This window comes from Rhinatrema bivittatum, chromosome 13, assembly GCF_901001135.1.
Source record: "Rhinatrema bivittatum chromosome 13, aRhiBiv1.1, whole genome shotgun sequence".
Lineage (NCBI taxonomy): Eukaryota > Metazoa > Chordata > Amphibia > Gymnophiona > Rhinatrematidae > Rhinatrema > Rhinatrema bivittatum.
The window spans coordinates 24,948,133-24,972,523 of record NC_042627.1 but is presented as its reverse complement, the minus strand read 5'-3'; the positions used below and the strand labels follow the sequence as shown (position 1 = coordinate 24,972,523).

The window sequence follows — 24,391 nt, the reverse complement described above, 5'->3', positions numbered from 1 at the left end:
TTTAATCACGTTTTGGAATGTACTGATTTTAATACGATTAAACTCTTTCAGGATCTGGCCTGTTGGTTCAGTGGCAGTGCTGTGCTTGGTTCAAGTCTTTTACTCCCCAAGTCACCTGGGGCTGGTGATGCTATGGAGGCAGAGTTCATAGCTTCTGAAGGGGAGGAAGTTCCAGCTATCATGCAGTGCTGACACCTACTGGTTGGATTTAGGCCCCATGATTGCTGGACTCCCACAAGAGTCCTTGTGAACGTCCCCCAGCCGAGCTCTGTTGCTGTGATGAAGGGGATATAAAATGGTGCCAGAGAGGAAAACGAGACACCATTAAATGTTCACGCAGCTCCTTGTTTTTAACTGTAAATACTTATTTCTATATGATAAACTTAAGAGGGGTATGCTGGCTGGATTCCTATCTGGACATCATTCTGGCTCCACAGTCAACCAAAGCTGAATTATAGTGTAAAAAAAAAAAAAAGCAATGGTGGTCTGTTTAGCATCTTCGACCCCCAAATGAGGCCTAGGAGGTGGCAGCAGAGCCTGGGGCACCTCAATGCAAGTTTAATGGAGCCACTGCTGCTTTTTTCCCCTGCTGATGTGACAGCTGCTACTCTGGCTGACTGCTTATCACCTGCTGTTCTGCCAGGCTTATTGCTTCTTCTTTGCACTGCCAATACAACTTCCCGCCAGGACTCCTTGTTGCATGGCCCAGCCCACTGATCTTGACTGCGGCCGTTGCCCATCTTTATTTTATTTAAAATTACTTGTATTCTCCCGTTGTTCAAAGTGGATTGCATCAAATACATTCACATTTAAAACAACAAATACACAAATAAGAACAGAATATATAAATATAAATGATAAATTACACTTGAAAATTGCTTATAAGCTTCTTTAAAATATAGCGTTTTCAAGTTCTTTCTAAAAAAATCTTCAAATCCTGCTCATCCCTCAGACTTGCTGGCAATCCATATTACACAGTTCGGGCCAACATAGAAAAAGGCTCTGCTATAATTTATATTCTCTTGTAGGAGGCCCAGACAGTTTTGAGTTGACCTCACCTCAGAAGGGGAAAACAGCTGTGGCTGCTGTACTGTTCCTGGTCCAATGGGTCCTTTTTTTTTTTTTTTTTTTAAGGGGAAGCACTCTTTTAATTCCCCCCACACAACGTAAAAACACAAACACATGTATACGTACAAACACAACACTATGCACACAGCTGGTGACCCAGTGATGTGGACCTAGGATGAGGAAGCATCACTTTGGTCTTCATTGGGGACGCAGTAGGGAGGAGACTGTATCTTTGGCTCGATTGGTATCTGGGAAGCTGAAGGGGGGGGGGGCGTGTCAGAAAGAGGGTTATAACAAGCATGAAGGGAAGAAGGCAAAGCAAAGAAAAAAGCTCTCTGCTTCAACGGCAGGGGAGAAAGTCTGATACTTCGTGCATATCCAGCATAGCTCTCTGCTTCAACGGCAGGGGGGATGAAGAAAAGTGGATCTATATACAGACAACAACCAACAAGGACTGAATTACATAGTCTTGAGTAAACTAAGCATGGGTGTAGCTTGCTTATTGCGGCGGTTACTACCCCTAACTAAGCTAGATATTTCACTTAGATGCAGCTCCAACACTGCTCTTTGCATTAATGGTGGGGGTGGAAGGGAAATAGAACCAAAGGATTACTAAGAGCCAAGAGAAACAGATAAGTATGAGAAAAAAAAAAGTACGAAGCTTGCTGGGCAGACTGGATGGGCTGTTTGGTCTTCTTCTGCCGTAATTTCTATGTTTCTATAAGAGAATTAGGGGTGGGAAAAGGCTGCATTGGGGGAGGGAGAGATGATTGCTTTGAGTGGATGAGAGGGGGAGTGTACCTGGGTGGGAAGAGTAGTGGATGGAGCTTAGCTGACTCTGGCATCTGTCCTGCTCAGTTACCAGATTTTGCCAAAACATTGTAGGACTAATTTTGATTGCTTAAATTGGATTTAAAGTGGCATCTAATCCTAAACAAGAAGCTGAAGAGGTCTGTGGAACACACTGAAAGTTCCTCCAGCATGTGAGAAAGTGACAAGGATTAGTTGTTGATTTTCGAAGGTTTCCATTGGTGCAGTATGATCCATTTTGTCATACTCTTCCATATTTGCATTACTACATTTATTAGTAAAGCATTACATTTACCTTTAGCTGAACAGTCTTGATTTGTCTGGATATATATAGGAAAGCTGTGGCATATTTTGGTTTAATATTATAAGAACATGCCATACTGGGTCAGACCAAGGGTCCATCAAGCCCAGCATCCTGTTTCCAACAGTGGCCAATCCAGGCCATAAGAACCTGGCAAGTACCCAAAAACTAAGTCTATTCCATGTTACTGTTGCTAGTAATAGCAGTGGCTATTTTCTAAGTCAACTTAATTAATAGCAGGCAATGGACTTCTCCTCCAAGAACTTATCCAATCCTTTTTTAAACACAGCTATACTAACTGCACTAACCACATCCTCTGGCAACAAATTCCAGAATTTAATTGTGCGTCAAGTGAAAAAAAACTTTCTCCAATTAGTTTTAAATGTGCCCCATGCTAACTTCATGGAGTCCCCCCTAGTCTTTCTATTATCCAAAAGAGTAAATAACCGATTCACATCTACCCGTTCTAGACCTCTCATGACCTCTTTCATATCCCCCCTCAGCCATCTCTTCTCCAAGCTGAAAAGTCCTAACCTCTTTAGTCTTTCCTCATAGGGGAGCTGTTCCATTCCCTTATCATTTTGGTAGCCCCTTTCTTATCATTTTGGTAGCCCTTCTCTGTACCTTCTCCATCGCAATTATATCTTTTTTGAGATGCGGCGACCAGAATTGTACACAGTATTCAAGGTGCGGTCTCACCATGGAGCGATACAGAGGCATTGACATTTTCCGTTTTATTCACCATTCCCTTTCTAATAATTCCCAACATTCTGTTTGCTTTTTTGACTGCTGCAGACATAGTGGATAACACTTAATGTGTTATCCACTATGACGCCTAGATCTTTCTTGGGTTGTAGCACCTAATATGGAACCTAACATTGTGTAACTATAGCATGGGTTATTTTTCCCTATGTGCATCACCTTGCACTTATCCACATTAAATCTCATCTGCCATTTTGTAGTCCTATAGCCCTTATAACTGTAGAGGTGTCATTTGACATTGTAATTGATGAGAAGTTGGTCTGGTAAAACTATTTTCAAGGTGCTCTTTTTTTTGTTTGTTAAATGCATTTAGAGAAGCAAATCTGGCTCTACGTAAACAGACAAGTCGGGAAATTCAGGTTTATGACTGCCCCAGTAATATCCCTTTTGGACCTTTTGTCATTTCATCATAATAGGTTCTTTATCCCTGTAACAGGTCACTGCCTGGGCGCTGGGCAACCTGCTGACAGTTCTCTGCAGCAGACGGTCAGAGGTATCTACTTGCAGAAAAAATATTTAATTTCATGTGCCAGCAATTACTTTCTTTTGAAATACCAAGATTTCTGCATGTAAGGTATTTGCATAAATAACTATAGACCAGCCCAAGGACTCCCTAGAGCCTACTCCCCGCAGTTCCTCTTAGAGTCCATGTTCCAAAGCCAACAGTCAGATTACCTCCATTTTTACACAGGAGAAATTCCATTTCCTCTGGTTCTGTCTTTTTTTTCTCTCTCTCTCTCTCTCTGCAAAAAGTCTGCAAACTACATTTCCCAGCAGCCTTATGTTTTTCCAATTGCTAGGTTTTATTATCCCCTAGCCACTCCTAGTAGCTTTTGTATTTCCTGGTCCATCTGGCTTTATCCTCCCCAAGCTGTTTCAGCACATGTGAACTCCCTGGTTCATCACAATCCCACAACAAAACACTGAAATTTTTTTTTTCTATTAAGAAATAAACATTCCAGAACTTTCCTGGAATGACAGGGCTCTGTCAATTGTATTTTATTCGATTCTATCACTAATAAGGATTGTGCAGTTGATGCTAGCTTGGTTGTCAAGATTCTGATGCCAAAAGTAATTGATTTGATTTTGATTGACACAGAAGTGCTAACTGTAAGGCAAAAGGTAAGCAAGTTTTCACCCCAAGATTAAAATCAGCTTGGCCAATATGCACATGTTTGTTTTATTTTAGTAACTAAAGACCCAAACATATGGCCATACACAATAGCAGATCAAGAGAGTCATCAAAAGGACTTGCATTGCTTCTATTATTACAGCTCATTCTATCAGCATACAACAATTCTGAAGATACTGTAGAATAGGTTTCACTGTGGTTTGCTCTCATCCTATGATAGGGCCTAATGCAAGTTTATATAAAGTTTTGGTAGTTGGGATTTCTTATATGGTTTGCCATCAGTTCAAGCAAAGACTTCCTGAAAACATATAAGTTTCTTGGTTCTTCATGTGTACTCTCCTAAGACAAAGAAAAATTGAACAGAACAGCTTCAGTTACCAGCCTGCCAGTCACATAAAGCAATGTCAATTCTCCATACATGTTGCTTTTGTGATGAATACTAATTACTTCACTAGGAGAAATAGTTGACCACATTGGTAATCAGTTTCCTTCAGCAAGCAGTTCTTAAAATATTAAAGACTGATATTCGTCCAGTCTACAAGAATGGTATTTTACCTTATGATGAACCATCTAGTTTTCGTCCCATTTCAAAATTTTTTACCTTGGGTAAACTATTGGAAAAAGTTATTTATCGGTGAGGAAATCGGCCAATTAATCTTAATTTCAGTGCTTGATAAGGATGAAAAATCTATTTTACTCTCTATATTGAATTCTTTGAGAGCTTGATTCAGGATCTGCAGTCCTTGCTGACTTTTTAGATATAACCTGTGCATTTGATACTGTTTCACATAAAGTTCTTTTATTTCAGTTGCAACTAGGTAAACAACGAAATGTTTTAGCCTGGTTCTCATCATATTTAGATTCACAATCTCAACAGGTTTGCTTTAAACATGGCTCCTCAGATCGGTATGAAATGCCATCTGGTGTACCGAAGGGATCAGTTTTGTTGGCCCTCTTTTCAATATTTATATGCATCCATTATTTTCTTTGACTTCCTTGGTATAGAATTTTGGATGTACACAGATGACGACCAATTGTAGTTTTCCCATTAGAGAGTTCATCCACCACTCTCTAAAGTACAAGAGCTTCTAAAATATATACATCACTGGGTGTATTTTATTTTAAAAAAATGCTTATACCGCTTCTCATTACATCATAGCAATTTACAAATATACATACACATTAAAGATAATTGTATCTACACAATGTAAAATAAAATTCAGAAAACATATCAAGATACAGAAACATTTGCTATAACAATGTTCCACCACAACGAGTGCAGAAACATATCACATAGTACAATTTTTAAAGTTCCAAACAATCTTTTTATTTTTAAATGGATGTCAACTCCACTGTTATCATATAAATACTTCAAAGGGCTATGTAATATAAGAACATAAGAAAATGCCATACTGGGTCAGACCAAGGGTCCATCATGCCCAGCATCCTGTTTCCAACAGTGGCCAATCCAGGCCATAAGAACCTGGCAATGTTTCTGCACTCGTTGTGGTGGAACTGTTATTGAGTGCAGTCTTTGCTCTGTTTGCTAATTTGGCTATAACAATATGTGCCATTCTTTACTATGGAGCTATACGATCAACTACCAATTCTTCGGCATATAACCAGGTCTTTATATTGGACGCGCATTTTCGACATGCTAGCGTTACCCCTTATTCAGTAAGGGGTTGAAAACGCGCGTCCAAGCCCCCCCCCCCCCCCCCGAACCTAATAGCACCCGCAACATGCAAATGCATGTTGATGGCCCTATTAGGTATTCCCGCGCGATTCAGAAAGGAAAATGTGCAGCCAAGCTGCACATTTTACTTTCAGAAATTAGCGCCTTCCCAAAGGTAGGCGCTAATTTCTCCAGGCACCGGGAAAGTGCACAGAAAAGCAGTAAAAACTGCTTTTCTGTGCACCCTCCAACTTAATATCATGGCGATATTAAGTCAGAGGTCCCGAAAGTTACAAAAAGATAAAAATAAATAAATTTGAAGTTGGCTCGCAGGTTGAAAACCGGACGCTCAATTTTGCCGGCGTCCGGTTTCCGAACCCGTGGCTGTCAGCGGGTTTGAGAACAGACGCCGGCAAAATTGAGTGTCTGCTGTCAGACCCGCTGACAGCCACCGCTTCTGTCCAAAAAGAGGTGCTAGGGACGCGCTAGTGTCCCTAGCGCCTCTTTTTACCTATTTTTACCGCCGATCCTAATTTGAATACTGAATCATGTGCACAGGAGAGCGGGCGTTTGCCCGCTCTCCCGCGGACTTTACTGTATCGGCCCGTCTGTATTCTAAGATGTTAAGACAAGGTGTTCCACAACACCAGACCAGCGATGGAACAAGCTCTGTCTCTCACTTCGTCAGTTTGTGCTTGCCGAATTGTTGGAACTTCTAACAGACCCTTATTTTATGACTTAATGTTCTTGAAGGCGTATAGATATGTAACGTAGAACCTGTCCATGGAGTGTTAGTAGTATTTATCAATTAGAATTAAAATCTTATATCTAATTCTAGATCTAATCGGGAGCAATCTGGCCACAGAAATTTACAGTAACTGCAGAGAACGCAGGGTAGAGGTTGGAATACCCAACAATAGGGAATTTCAAAAATCTATCCCGGCAAAGATCAGAGATTGCAAAACTGTCCTGAAGTCTTCCATGTTCATCAAAGGTTTTAAATCTTTTACCATGTAAAGCTTCATATATCCGGTATGAATTAAATGTTAATATGGGCCTTCATTGACAGATTAGTTTCTAGAATGACCCCCAGGTCTCTGTCTTTGTAATGGGTATGGTATATTTACCAAATTCAAATCTTGTTCTCTGGTACATTCTTGGTCCGAGGCAGCATTACAATCTGTTTTTGATATGTTTAATGCTAAATGGTTATGGAGCATCCAAGTATAAAAGGCACCCAGAAAAATGTTAAGATAACTCAATGTATTGGCTAAAGAATTTATCGGGATAAAAAATTGGATATCGCGAGTATAGATGGGGGGGGGAAAGCCCCAATCCAGTGAGCAGTTTACACAGTCGGATAAGATAAAAATTAAACAACCTTGCAGATAATGCCGATCCTTGGAGCGCCAGTCTTAATATTTTTCCAGGCAGAGAGAGGTATGTTCTTTAACTCAAACCTGGAATGGTCTTTCACTCAGATGAGAGAAACCATTTAAGGATCATTCCTGATATGCCACATTCTTTCAGTCGACCAATCAGTATATTGTGATCTATGGTGTTGAAGGTGGCAGAGACATCAAGCAAAATCAAAAGATAATCTTGGCCGCCAAATGGAGTCCAGAACAGGTTTGTGTTTCTGTACTGCTGTTGCTTCTAAAGCCGTATTGATTTGGAAATGAGTTGGTTTCCTCTAGGTAATCAGTAATACAAGAACAAATGATTCAACAAGTTTTGATAGAAAAAAATTAGTTAGTGTCCCATTTCTAACTTTAGTATATTAGGATCCAAGTTCTGATTTTTCAGAATGGGCCTTAAAATAGCCTTTATTTCACATGGAAGGACTCCCTCTGATAGTGATGAATTCACCAAGTTAACAAGAAATGGGGAGATATCTTCCTTAACCATTTTTAATGAACCAATAGAAATGGAGTTCAGTTTACAAAAAAATGGAGTTAAATTTAGAAATGGTTTGCTGTCCTGACAAGTTGAGATGTAAGTAAAGTTATCCCATTATATATCACAAGTATGAATGTTAAATATAGAATCTGAAATAGGCATAAACCGATATGTAAGATTATCTACTTTCTCAATAAAGAAATTAGCAAAATCCTCACAGCTAAAAGGAAACTGGGAGCATTTCTCAACCACAGTCTTATATTTGGTTAATGATTTTACTGTAGAGAATAAAAGTTTTTATTAAAACCTGTAGCATGAATCTTTTCAATGAGATTTTTGTTTTGCATTATTAATATCCTATTCTAATCAGATGATTTTAAATCCTAATAAGACAGAGGCCATTTGTTTTTCTAGGTCAAAATGTTTTTGTAAGAACAAAACCTCTCTTCTATTTCAATTTTAGGTAAAGCAATTGCTTTTAAAGATTCAGTATGTAATTTGGGTGTTTTATTTGACTGTTACCTTTTAAACCCCCAACTAGAGCATGTCTTTCAAATAGGCTATTTTAAGTTGCGTTTGCTGAGGCATGTAAAGTTTTTATTCTTAATCCAAGAGATCTCCATACCATCCTGCAGGCTTGTGTTTTAATCTGTGTGGATTACTGTAATTCACTTCACTTTGGACTGCCTAATTTAAAATTAAAATCCCTACAAATATTACAGAATTCCGCCACCCACCTAATTTTGGGTAGACTGTGAAATGAGCATTTTTCACTAGTGTTAGACCTTCACTGGCTGCCTGTGAAACAACGAGTGAAATTGTAAGGTTCTTATTCAAAATATTAACATTTGGCAGCCCTGAATATCTTAAGATTCAGTTAATTACCTATAACCCAGGGAGAACTTTATGATCTAGTCAGAAACAATTTATTAGTTCCATCTTTGAAGTTAGCCCATCTTGTTAGCACAAGGCATCGTGCCTTTTCCATCTTTGTTCCAGAATGTTGGAACGCTTTGCTAAATGATATGAGAGTGATGTGAAATTTTTTCGGAAACATCTTAAGGCTCTTCTATATGAAGAAGCGTTCATTTAAATGTAATGAGGAATGTATTTTATTTGCTGGTTTTATGTTTATGCTATGTTTTTTATTTACTGTACTTTGCTTAGCAGGACTTTGATATAGGCGAAAAAATAAAATAAACTTTGTTGCTTTTTCAAGAGTTAGGTGACTGAAGATTCAAGTAATGAACAATGACAAGCACAGCAACATAAAAAATACTGGATTTGGATTTTAGATTTACTCACTCTTTCAAACCAAGCTCAAAGTGAGGTATAGTAAGATGTTCCCTTCCCCGGAGGGCTTACAATCAATTTGTTTGTACTTGACAATGGAAGGTGAAAAGGTCACAAGGAGCATCAGTAGGAGAAATGAGATTTAAACCCTGGCTTCCATGCTTCTCAGTCCACTGTTCTAACCACAAGACGGCAGTCCCACTCTAGCAGATGAATCCAGTTCTCTATCCTCCTTTTTTTTTTTTTAACCTCTGAAGGTCATAGGTTTATGACTACAGTAATTGAAAAATATTCTAATGTAGCTTTCAAAGAGGCACTAAATTTCAAATAAATTATTTAAATATTTGTGTATTGACTAGGATGCTGTTGGCCTAGGATGAAAGGTAGGCCAACACAATCATAAGCTGGGTCTATAGATGGCCTGCCCTTGACTGACTGAGGGTCCAATCTTGTAAATTATAAGCACCGCTCTGGTCATGTGGCACAGCAGTTTCGCTGAGATTTCTTCTCAGTTTTAGTGGTGTCAGTGCAATGAAGGCCTCAAATTTCTCAGACTGCAGTAACCAGAAATAAGTAAACTCTGCTTGTCATAGCTGAGGGACAAACTTGCCAATAGTTGTTTACATATCACCATTCAACATTTAGGACCTGATTGATTAAGCTCTTTTCTTATAGACATGGAATGGGGAAAAAAGTTTTAGTGAAGTAGGCCCATAGTTGTGTTGTCTCAGTGATAAGATGACATCAAATTTCAATCTAAGCAAAAACACTAGCCTTCCATTTAAGGGTTTCCAGCTAGTGTTTTGTAACTTGAATTTCCTGATTTTCTATGAATCATAACATTACCTAATTTATTGTAACTGAAGTAGTTTATTTTGATAACAATTTATATCAACTTACCATTGTAGACAAAGAATAAAATGGCAACTCTGAATTATCCAATATAAAACACATCAAAATGTAACTTCATCAGAAAATATCTTTGCATTGCTTTGTCCTACAATCTGTGCCACACTGTTTCTGGTTTCTTTCTGTAATCGATCCCCCTCCACAGTCCTGCTTTAAAAAAAAGTTTTCTTTTCTCTTAAACATCTTAACACCATCTAATTTTAGACCTGGTAAGCAGAGTGCAAAGCTTGCTCCAATTATAACAACCAGTCATCATTTTTGGAGGTTCAGTGCCTGCCAACAACTGATATACCACTTTGCTATTAACTGATCCTGGTCTTTTTGTATGGATTTTTATTTAATAAATACTTAATTTCTCACATTTTTTGGAAAAAAAAAAGTTATTTAAGTTTTGCAATAAAAATGCACAACAAAACCATAAATCTCTAACGAAAAGGTTGACTTTGCTTTTTGAACACTTGCCACATTACCTCAGAGTATAGAGTAGCCAGTGTATCTTATGGCATTTAATATTAAAAGGTATAATCCATGCTTTCTATATCGTGACATGTTTGCCACCAAAGCCTCTAGCTGTATGCAACGCTTTCTCCATAGGGAGAAGGTCAAGACTTAGTCCGCCTTTATGGGAGGAAGATCTCTTTGAAAACTCTGCCATAACAATTTAACAGCCTGAGGCAAAGTAGACCCATCAACTCCAGAAATGCTCATTTAGTTGTGGTGCTGTGGTAACTGCTTTGAGAGATTATTGATTGTTGGGCACACTTAACTTCTAATAGCAATAATTTTCAAGTTGTGTGCCTGAGATTTTCTGCTTGCCTTGAAATTGACTTCTCGCTAATCATCGCTCATAGGGCCTGATTTACTAAGATTTTTCTGTGTCTATGGGAAAAATGCCTCATAAATGAGTAGATTGTGTTTCAAAGTAGCAGTCCCAATTCCTTGCCCTTGTTAGAAGTATTCAGGTTATGGTATTCTCTCTCCCTGTACACTTGCCCAGCTAATAAAAGCCAGAAAGAAATGAGAGCAATGGGGTGAGTTGATATTTTTTATTCTTAGCTGGCTGAGGGATTTAAGTGAGGTAACAGCTTTATAAGGTAAAAAGCTTTTGCCTGTATTTAATTATTTTTGTAATGGCTTATAAATCTGCATATTTCCTAGCATGTAGACAGATGGACTCAGGACCATTGGGTTTATGCTCCCTTGCCAGCAGATGGAGATGGAGCAAACTGACGTTACAGTATATATAGCCCTTCAGTGACCCCAGTCTGCCAGTATTCTCGGTCTCCAGCAGATGGTGGATGTGCATCTCCCTATGAGGATTGCTTCAAGCTTTTTGGAAGGAGAAAATTGAAATTCTAAATTTAGGAAAAGAAAGCTCCGCTCTTCTGTGGTGATACCTAAAGGTCCATCCCCCAGTTGAGAATTCCTGAGGTGATTTTCGTGGTCCCTCAGAGGTGTGCCTTGGTCCGGTAGCTGGGTTGCCCGGTGTGGACTTGGCTGCTAGTTCAGGAGCCAAGGCAGCGGGCGCAGGAGGCCAAGCAAGGCAGTGATGGCAGATGTCCTCTCTTCCCCTCTCCCCCCCCCCCCCCCCCCCCCCCCACACACACACAGAGCTGGAGATGGTCTCTGTACTCAGCCAGTAAGCTCAGGTAAGGTTTAAAAAAAAAAATAAAGTTTTGCCTTTGAATCAGAGAGAGAGAGGATTTCAGGACTTCTTCCGGTCTCCGTGCTCTGCATGCCGTACTAACGTTCGTTCCCACCCGTTGGGGTTTGGGAACTGGGCAGTCTGGTGGATTGAGCGGCCTCTAGTGGGCTCGGCCCCGCGGCTTTTTTCTTGCACGCTATGTGGTTGGCCGCAGTGGCATTATTTTTGTGCGCTCCTGTGTGTGCTCTGCTGCCCTCTACAGGCCATCAGTGTATGCAGTGCATTGGCTCTACGCAGAGGTTGTGCGTTCGGTTTTTGGGCGTGGCTCTTTACGCGCTTACATTTTTCACGGTTTACACGCTTCGCTTTCCACGCTTTTTTCTGGGTGCTTATTTTTTGTGTGCATTCCTCTTTTGAGCGCGAGCCATTCAGATGCACGTTACTGCTGTGATAGCGCCAATAAGAAAGAAGCCTAAGCGTCTTCCTATTTGTGTTGCCTGTCATTAGGGCTTCTCAGCCTGACCTGGCTTCTAACCTGTGTCAGCACTGTTCAGACGCTCAGGGAGCGTTGTCTTCCTCGGATTTTGCTAAGCCTGGCTCCTCCCATTCTGATGATGGGTTGGTCACTGTCTTGACTGGGGGGATGCCAGATCTTGGTTCTCCCTTGACTGGCTCCTCCGCTGGCAAGGGCAGTTCTGTGGGACCAGCTCCAGTTCCTTCTGGGCTTGGTTTAGACCCAGCTGCTTTTTCTTGGGTTGAATTTTTTCAAGGCTTACAAGCCTTCCTTCAGGTGCAGTTCTCAGTGTCCCCCCCATTTCTGTTCGGTCGAACTCTCAGCCGATGACTCCTCCCTCTTCCAGTCCTATGATTAAGCGCAGGAGCTTGCCTCTACTTCCTGCTGGTGTTCCTGTCAGGAATCTGGATGGTACTGATGAGGTTGATCCTCATTCCCTGAAAAATTGGGGGAAATCCCTCCAGGACTGGAACCATATTGAGCCATGTTGCGGTTCTTTCATGGAAATGAACTGCCAGCCCTGATTTTCCAGACCTTGAAACAGCTGGGTGTCTGCGGTTTGGATGCCAAGTCAGAGCTAAGGAAGAATCCCATTTTGGTTTCCTTACTTTAAAGCCTCTTGTTTTTTCCCTGTGATGGATGCCATTCAGGAATTGATTGATCTGGAATGGGACTCCTCAGAGACAAATCTTAAAGGAGGTTGGATATTGGAAGGCCTGTACCCCCTGGCTCTGAAAGTGTATGCGTTTTCCCAAAGTGGATGCACTAGTATGTTCTGTCCCTAAGCGGATGACTATCCCCATAGAGGGAGGCGTGGCCTTAAAGGATGTACATGAAAGAAGTTTAGAGGCTATTCTTAAGAAAGCCTTTGAGGCGGTGGCAGTGACTTTACAGATAGCTTCCTGTTGTGCCCTTGTGATGTGATCTTGTCTTCTCTCTCAGGAGGTTGATGAGTCTGGAGGGAATTCCAGAGCAGTTATGGAGCCTGTCTGTCTCTCTCTTTCATCAGAGGTACTATTTAATATATTTCTACATGATCTAGAAAAGGAATGAGTTAGGTGTCACATTTATTCAGTTAATACATGAATGGATTGTGGGAAATTGTGTAAGGATCTTGCAAGACTGGGGGGGACTGAGGATTTAAATGGTAGATGAAATTTTATGTGGAGATGTGCAATGTGCTTCACATAGGGAATATCATCCTCACTAGAGGTACACAATGCTGGGTTCTGTATTTGGAGTCACCACCTAGGAAAAGGATTTTGGAATCCTTGCGTACAATATATTGAAAGCTCGACTAAGAGTGTGGTGGCAGTCTCAAAAAATAAAGAGTAGCCTAGTGATTAGAGCAGCAGGCTACAAACCAGGAAAGTCAAGGTTCAAATCCAACTAATACTCCTTGTGACCTTGGGCAAGATACTTCACTCTCCATTGCCTCAGGTACAAACTTAAAAGCCTATTTACTAAGCTTTCTCCTATTTTGTGTCTGAGAAAAAGGGCTTTTAAATTGTGAGCCCTCTAGGGATATGGAAATACTTTATTACTAGAATATAATCCATTTTCAAGTGTCACAAAAGACGAAATATAAATGAATGTTAGGAATAGTTCAGAAAGGAATAGAAAATAAAATTGAGGATGTCATATGCCTCTGTTTAGATCTATGGTGCAACTGCACTTTGAATATTGTATGTAATTTTGGTCATCTCGGAAAAGATAGTGGAACTAGAACAGTTGTGGAGAAGGGCAACAAAAATGATAAAGGAGATAAAATGGCTCCCTTATAAAGAGAGGCTACATAAGTTAGGAAGATATGACAGAGGCTTATAAAATCATGAGTGAGGTGGGACAGTCATTTCCCCTTTCATATAGTACCAAGATTAGGGGACACTGCATGAAACTAACAGATTTAAAACAAATCGGAGAAAATATCTTTTCACTTGATGCACAATCAAGCTGTGCAATTTATTGCTGGGGCATGTGGTAAAGACATTTTAGCATAGCATATTAAAAAGGGTTTGGAGAAGCTCCTGGAAGAAAAGTTCATAACATTAGCCAAGTCAACTTGGGAAAGCCACTACCTAGAGTGACCTGGATTGGACACTATTGGAGATGGGATGCTGAGCTCAATATATCTTTGATCGGACTCAGCATGGTATATGTTAATGTTCTCTGCTTCCTTGCATGCTTCATTTTGAGGGGTGGAAACTGTTGAGATTTTTGTCACATTTCACAAAACCTTCTTTCAATCTTAACTGAATAAGTAGAATTGCTGGTAGCCATCCATACCGAAAGAAAAGATGAGTTTTGAGTGAATGTTTGAGCTAGTGGACATTTTTTAATTGTAAAAGGGTACCACCTTAGGGGACAGCAGAAGACTCTCTCTTGCTTTTGCACGTTCATATTGTTAGACATCTTGGTGACAGAAATTCAGTAATAGGAAGTTGGTATTGCGTACTAAGAGGATGGAATTATGATGAAATGTAAAGTGATTGTGAGGTAGAAAGAATGCATAAAAAAAGAACATTGGGTAAATGCACAGAAACAAGAGAGAAAAGGAATGGCACGCTCTAGTGGAGAAATAAAAATGAGTAAGCCTATAATATTTCTTTACACAGTCTAATATGGAGCCATATAGTAAAAGGGCTTTACCATAGAAGAGGGAGAAAAGGCCTCTGTCAATCAAGAGTATAGTAGTGGTTTCCAGCAGGGTCAGCACTTACCAGAGGTGACAAAAACTAAACCTGGGATGTTGAGCATAAAAATAGTGGAAAAACTATAGGGTGTTAAGTTGTCTGTTAGCCACAAAATATATGCTGTGATTGCATGGTAATGTTAAATTTGAGATGCTTTTGTTGGGCCTTCTGGATATATTGTTTATGCTATCTTTTGAGAAAACATTAAGAGCATGCGGTTTTAATATTTCCTTTGCTGGTATGTTTTTATTGTCTGCTTGGTGAAAGGTCTGTTTTTATTGTATTTATATTATACTTTTAGTTGATCCTAATAGCATTGATTGAGCCGCAGTTTATGCATTCCTTATGTATCTGCTGTGTTCTAAAATGTCTCGACTAAGGTCCTTAAGAATTAGTTCTTCATTACTTTGCTGTTTTTTTTTCTTCTCTGCCTTCTGAATGGCGCACTATCTCAAACACAATCCTGATAATTGTTTTATTGTAATAAAATGCATGTTGGTCATGGAAATAATTTAAAAAGCTCAATCATGCTTGTATGAAAAATATCTAATTCTATTGAAAAAGAAACACTGTTAGATCTGTAGATATATTAAAAAAATACAAAACCCAGTTATCTACAGAGTGGAACATTCTACACATGCCTTAAAAATTGTCACCTGATGCCTACTGCTGGTCCAGCCCAAACAGAAGTCCTGATACCGCGTCAACTTTGGTGGGTCTACATCAGTGGAAGGGCCCTACACCAGTGGCTGCTGCTATCTGATAGGAAGAGCAGTCGCTGCTAACTAGGCCTGCACCTTCCCCCACAGAATACAGGGAGACCAAAAAAAGTTAAAAAAAAAAAAAAAAAAAAATTCAGACAAAAAAAACCAAAACTTAAACATTGGCTGACAAAACAATAAGGCAAAAAAAACATAGGGAAAGCATGCAGCCACGGCTTTGATAATGCTTTCCAATATAGATTTTGTAGTAGGGGTGGGTGTGAGGTGGAGGTGTTCCTGTCTGGGTGTGTTTTGCAGGAGGGGGAGGTTGTGCACACAGGATGGGTGTGATTTGGGGGGTGCTGTGATGGGGAGGGCTATGAATGGAAGCTGCTTTTCAGGGAGTATAAGGCTGTGTGGGTGGGATTTCTGGGGGGTGGGGGTGGATATGACTGTAGGTAGGCGATATGATTCTGAGGGTGTATGGGGGTGTCCTAGGGGGTCTGGCTATGTGTATAATGGGGTATAGTTGGGGCAAGTGCAGGTGATGGTGTGAATTGACACGTGTGGGGAGGTGGTTTGCAGGCCTCTTTTTGGCACTATCCTTTACCAGCTTGTCAGTAATTTCCTTTCTCTCTCTTTGGGAGGGAGAGATGTCTGAGACTTTGGAAGTATGAGGGAGGTAGCTTTGAAAGTGCCTTTTGATGCCATCCATCACCAGCAGCTTCAGTTTTCTCTCTCTCTGTGCCTGTTCGGTGCCAAAGCACGAACGATGAGGGGGGTGGTGGGGCTTCTGGGCTGGAGCACTGGCCAGCAATCTGCAGCCTCTGTTCCTGCTAGAAAGCAATGGGAATATCACTGACCTGATATTTCTAGTTTTCAAACTCGTTTTGAGATATTCACATGTTCTTTCTGCACGCCAAATGTGAATTTCTGTCCCTTTTTTGCAGTTATTGTGCCTTTGAATGGACATTAACCCCTTTTATATAATTATTCCCACCATTCCATATGTTTAGAAGCATAAAAACAACAATAAAAAAAAAAGTGACAAGGGAAGATAATTTGGCTGCCACGCAAGTTTTCTAAATATGTTTCTATCTCTGTATATATATGTAACTACATCTTCCCTCACAGAAGGTACAATGGTGGATCTGATTTGCTGTATTAGTTTACTAAGTTCAGTGTGAAGTCAGTTTGAGGTGAGTTTAGATTATTTCTTTTTGGGTCTTCTGAATACCACATACTTTTTGTGAAAAATGTTACGCTCAGTTAATAGAGAAATTGGTATGTATTTATTGCTTCTTGAATTTGTAATAGAAGGCCCCTAATATATAAGAAGAGGAAGAGATCTGTGGTGGAGCCTCAGGAATGTCGCACAACAAAATTCAAGAGTTTTGTATTGGACTTTGGGAGATCAGTTCTGGAGCCGATTCTGTTCAGGGTCTTTGAGTGAAATTGCGGAGGGGTTGCAAAGAAATGTTTGCCTCTTTCCAGATGACATTAAGATTTGCAACAGATTTAGATGTCCCTCGGAGTGCCCAAATAGATTATGATCTGAGAGACCTTGGGAAGCAGGCAACTGCTTGCAGTTAAGATTAAATGCACACACAAAAAAAGAAAGTGCAGAGCCATGCATTTGGGGTGCAGCAATCCAAGAAGTGGGGAACTTAGTGCTGTTTCTCACAACTTCCTAAGGGGGAGAGAGACCTTACTGTGATTGTGTCTGATCTCAAGATAATGAAACCGTTTCAAGACAGTAGCCAGAGGGAAGGATGAGATGCACAGAGAGAGGGAAGGGTTAATACAGTTCATTGTTGAGACTTTACTTAGAATATTGTGTCCAGTTCTGGGGGCCATACCTCCAAATGGATGTATATAGGGTGGAGGCAGTCCAGAGGACAATATTCAAAATTGTGCAGGGTCTACATCCTATGAAATGAGATTTAGGGACCTAAATATGTGTATTGTAGAGAAGAGAGATGGAGAATGATAGACATTCAAATGCCTCGAGTTATAAAGGCACTAGATGCAAACTTTTGTCAGAGGAAAGAGTGCTCTAAAGCAATGAGGCTTCAAGGAAGTTAGGAGCAACGTTAGGAAATCTTTCATTACAGAAAGGGTGTTGGATTCATGAACTTGCCTCCTGGGAGAGCTGAATAAAGTCTGGAGACAGAAACCGTAACACAATTCAAGAAAGTTTGAGCTAAGCACAGGATTCCTGATTGTGAAGAAGTTGGAAAAAAAGCCAAAAAATCAACTGGAGTCTGTGGCTTTGCAACAGGAATTAAATTTAGCAGATTAGATTAGTCTTAAGGTCCTTATCTGCTGTTCTACCATCTGTATACAACCCTCAGTAGTGAGCTCCAAAATATTAGACAGCCTGGATAGATTCCTGATCAGTCCACTAGATTGGTTTTCACGTGTTAACCGCGTATTTGGGTACTTGCCAGGTACTTGTGACTTGGATTGGCCACTATTAGAAAAATAAATAATGGATTCATATTTCCCCATTTCAAATTTTTTTATGATTTTATAGACCTCTATCATATCTCCCCTCAGCCGTCTCTTCTCCAAGCTGAACAGCCCTAACCTCTTTAGCCTTTCCTCATAGGGGAACCATTCCTTGCCCTTTATCATTTTGGTTACCCTTCTCTTTACTTTCTCCAAGTTAATTGATCATCATTAGTTTCTTGAGGAATATGTGGTGGTATTCTCTTCAGTACAATACCATTGAGTTGAGAATCCACTCTTGGAATAAACTGTAAAATCTCAAGGAACATGCATTTCTGTGAAAAATTTTTTTTTTAAATACCATTAAACCAGTTTTATATCCTAGATGCTATTGCAATTTTATTTAAAAACATGATTGATTTTAATGATTACTTGTTATGGAGATTTACATTTTCTCTGCTTTGTTAGCTGCTTTTGTGTGTGTTTTCTGTATGTGTTCTCCAAAACAGTGAATAAGGGAGGCCTTTTCACAGGATGTGCCTGAGCTATACATAGATGCTGTGAGTGATGCTAAGGATAAATATACCATTTCATACCAGGTAGGCCAGAGGACTACAATGTCTTAAACAGCATAAGAAATATATCTAATGTGACATAACTGTGAAGCACAGATTGAGTGTACATTTAGGTGATGGGCATGTTCTTACCTATAATCTCTACACTATTTTAATCATGAGATTATAGGTAAGAAGACTAAGGGTTCTTGGATCACATGAACGCAAATATATGTGAATATTTATTGTAGACATCCTGAAATCCGAGCCTGTTTTGTGGGATAGGAGTTAAGAACTTCTAGTCCAATGACTCTGACAAGGACAAGACACTACTGGCAGCACAGTGATCTTACTAGCAGAACAGCTCTAAGCGCTTTTATTAATGGCTTATAGCAGTGCTTCTCAACCTGACAGATGCTTCTCACATGCATGACACACTGACCCATGATCGTCACGGGGCTAGATGTAAAAGTACAGTTTGCATCCACAGGAACCCCCCTGACCCACAATAATGGATGTAAAGCAGAATTTCGACAATCCCCATACAACTCACCCTACAAAAAAGATATTCTGGTTCTGGTATCATCTCAGTAACAGCAACTCAAACGCCTTCTACTTCCAGGCTCAATAGCCCTACTTATGAAAAGACAGCAGTTTACCACCAGTGCATGTCCTCTTGAGAAAACACAACAAATAAGACTGATACAAATGCTTACATGCTAGTAAAATATCTCATCTCGGTAACAGACACAGAATCGACCTAACATACTCCCAGGATCTGTAGTAATGCACATAAACTAATCCGCACATAGTTACACCTGTATTATGAAATACACTCAAACAGGAGCAACCCTATCTATGAAAAAGCAACACTACAAATATTAAATCAGGCCCTAAAAACCAATACACCTCTTATTAGGAAAACAGAACTAGCAAGCAGCTATAGATCCCCACACAGAAATAATTGTAAAACTATACTAATAAGCAGAATAAATGTTTCAAAACAGCTATGAACAGAATAACATCCAACAATTAAAAACCTCATAAAAACTATTAAAAATTCTCCAAACACCAATAAAATATTTCAAAAAAGCAGACACATCACATAATATTAAATAATTAAAATGGCAGTCAATCAAGAAAAATAAACTTAAAAAGCCACCTTTACTTACCCCCTCCAGCAGCTCTCCTACTCCTATCCTCTTCCATGCAGGCAGTAGTGGCTAAGCTCTATACTCATGGTCCTCTTCCTTAGGGCCCATGTCTCTCACACACACACCATACCAGTCATGCTCTCTCACACACCAATCATCTCCCAAACAGTGACACACACACACCAGTCACCTTCCTGAACAGTTTCTCTCATGCCATACACACACACAGGCTTCCCACTCCCAAGTTCTCTTTCAGATATACAGGCTTCTCACTCTCATGCTGTGTCTCACACTCACCCAGGTTTCTCACTCCCATGCTCACTCTTCGCATGCACAGGTTTCTCATTCCCATAATCACTTTCTCACTCCCATTCTCTCTCACACATTACCACACACCAGTCTCTTTCTCTCACACACACAGTCACCTTACCAACCAGTCTCTCTCTCATGCATGCACACACAGGCGCTTCACTCCCATGCTTTCTTTCACACACACCCCCACAACACAAGGCTTCTTACTCCCATGCTTTCTCACTTCCATGCTTTTTCTCTCTCATACATACACACACCTCCCTGAGCAGTCACTTTCATATTCTCTCACTTACACACAGGCAGGCTGGCTGCTTCTCTCTTTCTCTCACTCACTTCCTCTCCCCCCCCCCCCCCCCCCCCCCAAAACTCAAATGGTAGGTGCAGCAGCCTCCTCCTCCAGCCCCCACAGGCCAAGAAAGAAGAATCCCATCGGCCGCGGGAGACTCATGCTTCTGTCTCTTTTCCCGATTACCAGCTGCTTTGATTGCTCGGGGGCCGATGATGCTGCCCCTGCTGCTACTTTTCCACGCGGTACGACTCATTCTCCTTCCCGCGTACCACACTGTGTATCACTTCCTGTTCCGGGTCATGGGGATGCAGGCGCGGGAAGAAGAAAAGGCCAGCCGCAGGTGCCACAGCTTCTTCTAGTACCACTGCCATTCCCACTGGGCTTGAATGTGCTGATAGCCCGGCGGCAACAGCAGCAGGGAAGGAAGAGCAGCAGGAGAGACCAGAAGCACGCGACACACCTGCCGGTACTTGGCGACACAGTGGTTGAGAAGCGCTGGCTTAGAACACATCAGAGTGCTCATTTCTTTGTATATTTTGAAATGTACTGTGATTCATACTGACTTTTTAAGTCTTTTCTTTTTCAAGTTTCTATGCTGGTACAAGCCTGAGAACTACTTTTGACTACCTAATATGGCAAATATTTTTATAAATCATGAGGTTTTGGTGAAAGGTGCAGAACTTTATTTAAAAAGAATTGTTCTTGGAATGGAGAAAAAATTAGGAATAAAGCTAACAGATGAATAGAGCATAAGACCAGAGTTTTTAATGTAAAGAAATTCTTGTGGGTTTCTTATGATTCCGACAAGGACATGAATTTATACAGTGCATGCTTTTAGTTAGGGATTTTTTCTAAGCTTTTTTTTTTTTAATTGTCATTTGTTAAATCTGTCTTGGGCCTGGTTTCTACTTTAAATAATGAGCTAGTAAAATAATAGATGTTGGTAGTGTAGTGTATTCAGACCTACTTTTACCTCTGGAACAGTCCAGAAACACCATGAGACGAGTCCAGTTTTGGTGTATTTATTTACAGTGTTTGGCAATTACAGAAACGAAAATAGTAGCTCACCTGGCATCAGGCACAATTGTCATATGAACATCCTCCATACAGATATCCTTAGAGATACTACCAGCTCCCTGAGCCCTCCTCAAGCTTTCTAGGCCTGGGTTTTTATGGTAGCATGAAGGGAACCTCTCTTCACCCAGAATCCCTTGCAGCATTCTGCCTTAAGGAGGACTGGGTTAGAAATCTGAACCGGGCTTCTTAAGGTAGAAAGAGAGTTGTCTGTACACTCCTTCACATACCCTCCCCCTCAGCTTGGCCTCACCAGGTTCACAATCATGCCTGGGGAACGCCCCCGCTCTGTCTCAAGGGCTCCCCCCCCCCCCCTGGCTGTATTGTCCCCAGCACTCATGAGTTGTCTCCATATGGTTGCAAAATGGAAATTAGCTCAACCCAGAACTACTGGGTATGGAAGCTTGGGGAGGACATCCACTTCTAACAGGGTTTGTCCTGTAGCGGTTATCAAGAGGACATGTCAAAGTCAGGGCCCCATGATGGTTGCAGGCAGAGTCCAATTCCCTGTTACCTCTTGCCGTTGAAGCAGAAAGCAATGATGGAGTTGCATTCAAAGTATCAGGTTTGGTTAAGGGCAGTAACCGCCACACCAGCAAGTTAACTTCCTTGCTTGTTTTTCCCCAATGCTTATTTGGATTTTACAGACTGGGAAAACAATGTTCTTCTTGGTTGCTGTCTGAATCTAATGCCTGATTTGTATAGCGCAGCAGATGCTACCATAAGCTTGCTGGGCAGACTGGATGGACCGATTGGTCCTTTTCTGCTGTCAGTTTAGATAGAAACATAGAAAATATCTGCTTTTTTTGGCCTTCAGTTGATCTGCAGATTGATGCCATTGATATCCAAAGTCAATTTAAGAATGCTTTCTTCATTAGTGTTGTCGCTGATTGAGTATTGTAATGTATTGTACACAGAAATCACTGAAGCTAATGATGGACAACTTCAACTGTTTCAAATTAGAGTGGCAAGAATTGTTTTTGGAGCTTCCAAATGTGATCTTTTCACTTTTGAGGCAAGAATTGCATTGGCTTTCAGTTTGGTGCAGATTTTTATTGTTTAGCATGTATGTATTAGGTTTTTATTTTGTGGGTTTTTTAATTGTATATTACATATGATTTTTATGTTTTGACTGTAAACCAGTTTGCTGACATTGTGAAAATCTGATTGGCAAACAAATTACCATTGCTATTACATTTTCCCCCATTTTGGATATCTCTCCAAAAGTGTTTTCAGTGGTAAACTGATGAAGCCTCATTTTTTTCTTTCTTTAGAACTTTCTAATCTGTAAGCTTCTTTTTGCACCATCATTCTTTTAAAGTTAGACTGCTAATAAAAAAAATAAAAATAACCCTATGGCTTCCTACAGGCTTTCAGTGGGTAACTCAACAGTAATCACCATCAGTCTGCACTATAAAATGGACACACTTGTTCTCCCTTTTTTTCTCTTTACTTTTGTTAGAGATTTTTTAAAACATTTTTCCTTTTTAATTTGGAAAACACTTTGATTTGAAAGAATCATCAATAAATAACATTCTCTGTATTGCCCATTTCAATTAACATAGGATATGGTGATAACTTATTTATAAAATTGTGTAAAAATTTAAAAAATGAGGCCTGGAAATGGTGATTTTTGTTATGGAGCCTTTCCGCACCCCCCAAAAAAGGAAATACTTCCAAATCTGGATTCATGAAGGTTTGCTTTCTAAAACAAAAAAGTTAATCAGACTCCCTGATACTATTTGTTATATTTATGAAGACCTACTTTTCTATTTAAGAACTCAATATTTTTTTCATGTAGGTTTCTCTGAATTGCACCATTTTCCTCAGGTTTTTTATGGGATAGAATGTGTTTTATTTAGTAAATCATATATATTATATTTTTTTTCCAAATTGTTTTTCTCATGTTCTTTTTCTGGCTCATAAATTTCAATCCGCTAGGCATAGGAACAACTTTGCACTGACAAAATAGGATTGGGCAATGATAAACACTTTGACACACTTGAGGAATTTTTCCCATCTCATTATATGCTTATGTTTCTATACTGTTATGTCTGTGTAGCATAGTGATGAGTGTCATTTTATTTATTTATTTTTTTTGGTTTTTTTTTTTACTAATGTACAGACTTAAAAAAAAAAAAAAAAAAGCATTCGGAAGCAAATATACCAACTTTATATAGGAAGTGTTCCTTAGTTCAAATTTTGTAAGTTGAATGAAAGTTGGTCAATCTATTCATACAACTTCAGATTCTATCACTACTTATGGGGAATTACTCCTTGAAACTTCTCAAGCCAACTACTGTTATCAAACTTTTCCAGTGGGCACAAAACCGAAACTTTAGTTTTATATACTACTATCCTGTACGTTCCTGTAACTTAATTATACAACCAGACCTCCAAATGTGTGAGCTTGGTTTATTTTATTTTCTTATAAATGTATGCAATATCATTGATCTTTGCTGATAGGTCTACTGAACTACATTCAGCATGGAGTTCAGGTGACATATTTCCAAACCACCTTTGTCATCATAATGCAGGGGTGGGAACACTTATTTTCTCTGGGGTCATATTTGTGTCTCTTGCCTGCTCCAGGGACTGCAGACAGTAGGCGAGAGCGCAGGAACTACTGCTGTAGTTTTGAGTCTTTCTCTGTCGTATGAAGTCATCAGCAAATGCTTAAACTAGAGGCATACGCTGCCCTGGACCTTTGCTGATGAAATTGGGTGGGGCTGGTAAGAGTGCAGATTTAAAAATGCTAAGTGGGATGGATGAAAGAGGTATGTGGGCAGAAATAACCCATGAACCACATTTTGCCTTTCTCCGTTATAGTGTCCCTTGAATCTCAAGTTAGCTAGATGTTCTTAGGTTAGTGTGCAATTCTGTCTTGTCTCTGCTAATCTGTATCTGACCTGCTGGGTCAGAAGACTGTCAGTCCTTTTAAGAAGAGTTCTCTTGATACCTTCCTCCCAGGATTCCTTCTGCTGTCACTCCTCCCATAGTCTTTGCAATGATCTGTTGGTATGAAAAATCTATGATCTTTATGCTGTAGGGCCTCTATTCTGCATGTGGGCAAACATTTCTGACATAGGGACATTACATGAGAGCTTGAAATGACCTCAAGACCACAATCCTAGTACCAAAATATAACTGCAGCC

The 24,391-nt window shown here is 40.1% G+C and overlaps 1 protein-coding gene across 7 annotated transcripts in view; it reads left to right on the top strand.

Moving 5' to 3' along the window:
* CSNK1G1 (casein kinase 1 gamma 1) overlaps positions 1–24,391 on the top strand; it is a 251,138-nt gene that overhangs the window by 78,275 nt on the left and 148,472 nt on the right. Inside the window, exon 1 of one of the 7 annotated variants that reach the window (XM_029574621.1) lies at positions 14,557–14,596. The exons of the other annotated variants lie outside the window; for them this stretch is intronic. The gene's annotated coding sequence lies outside the window, so the exon portion shown is untranslated. Of the gene's footprint in view, positions 1–14,556; positions 14,597–24,391 lie in introns of those variants that run through there. 7 annotated transcript variants of the gene reach the window in all.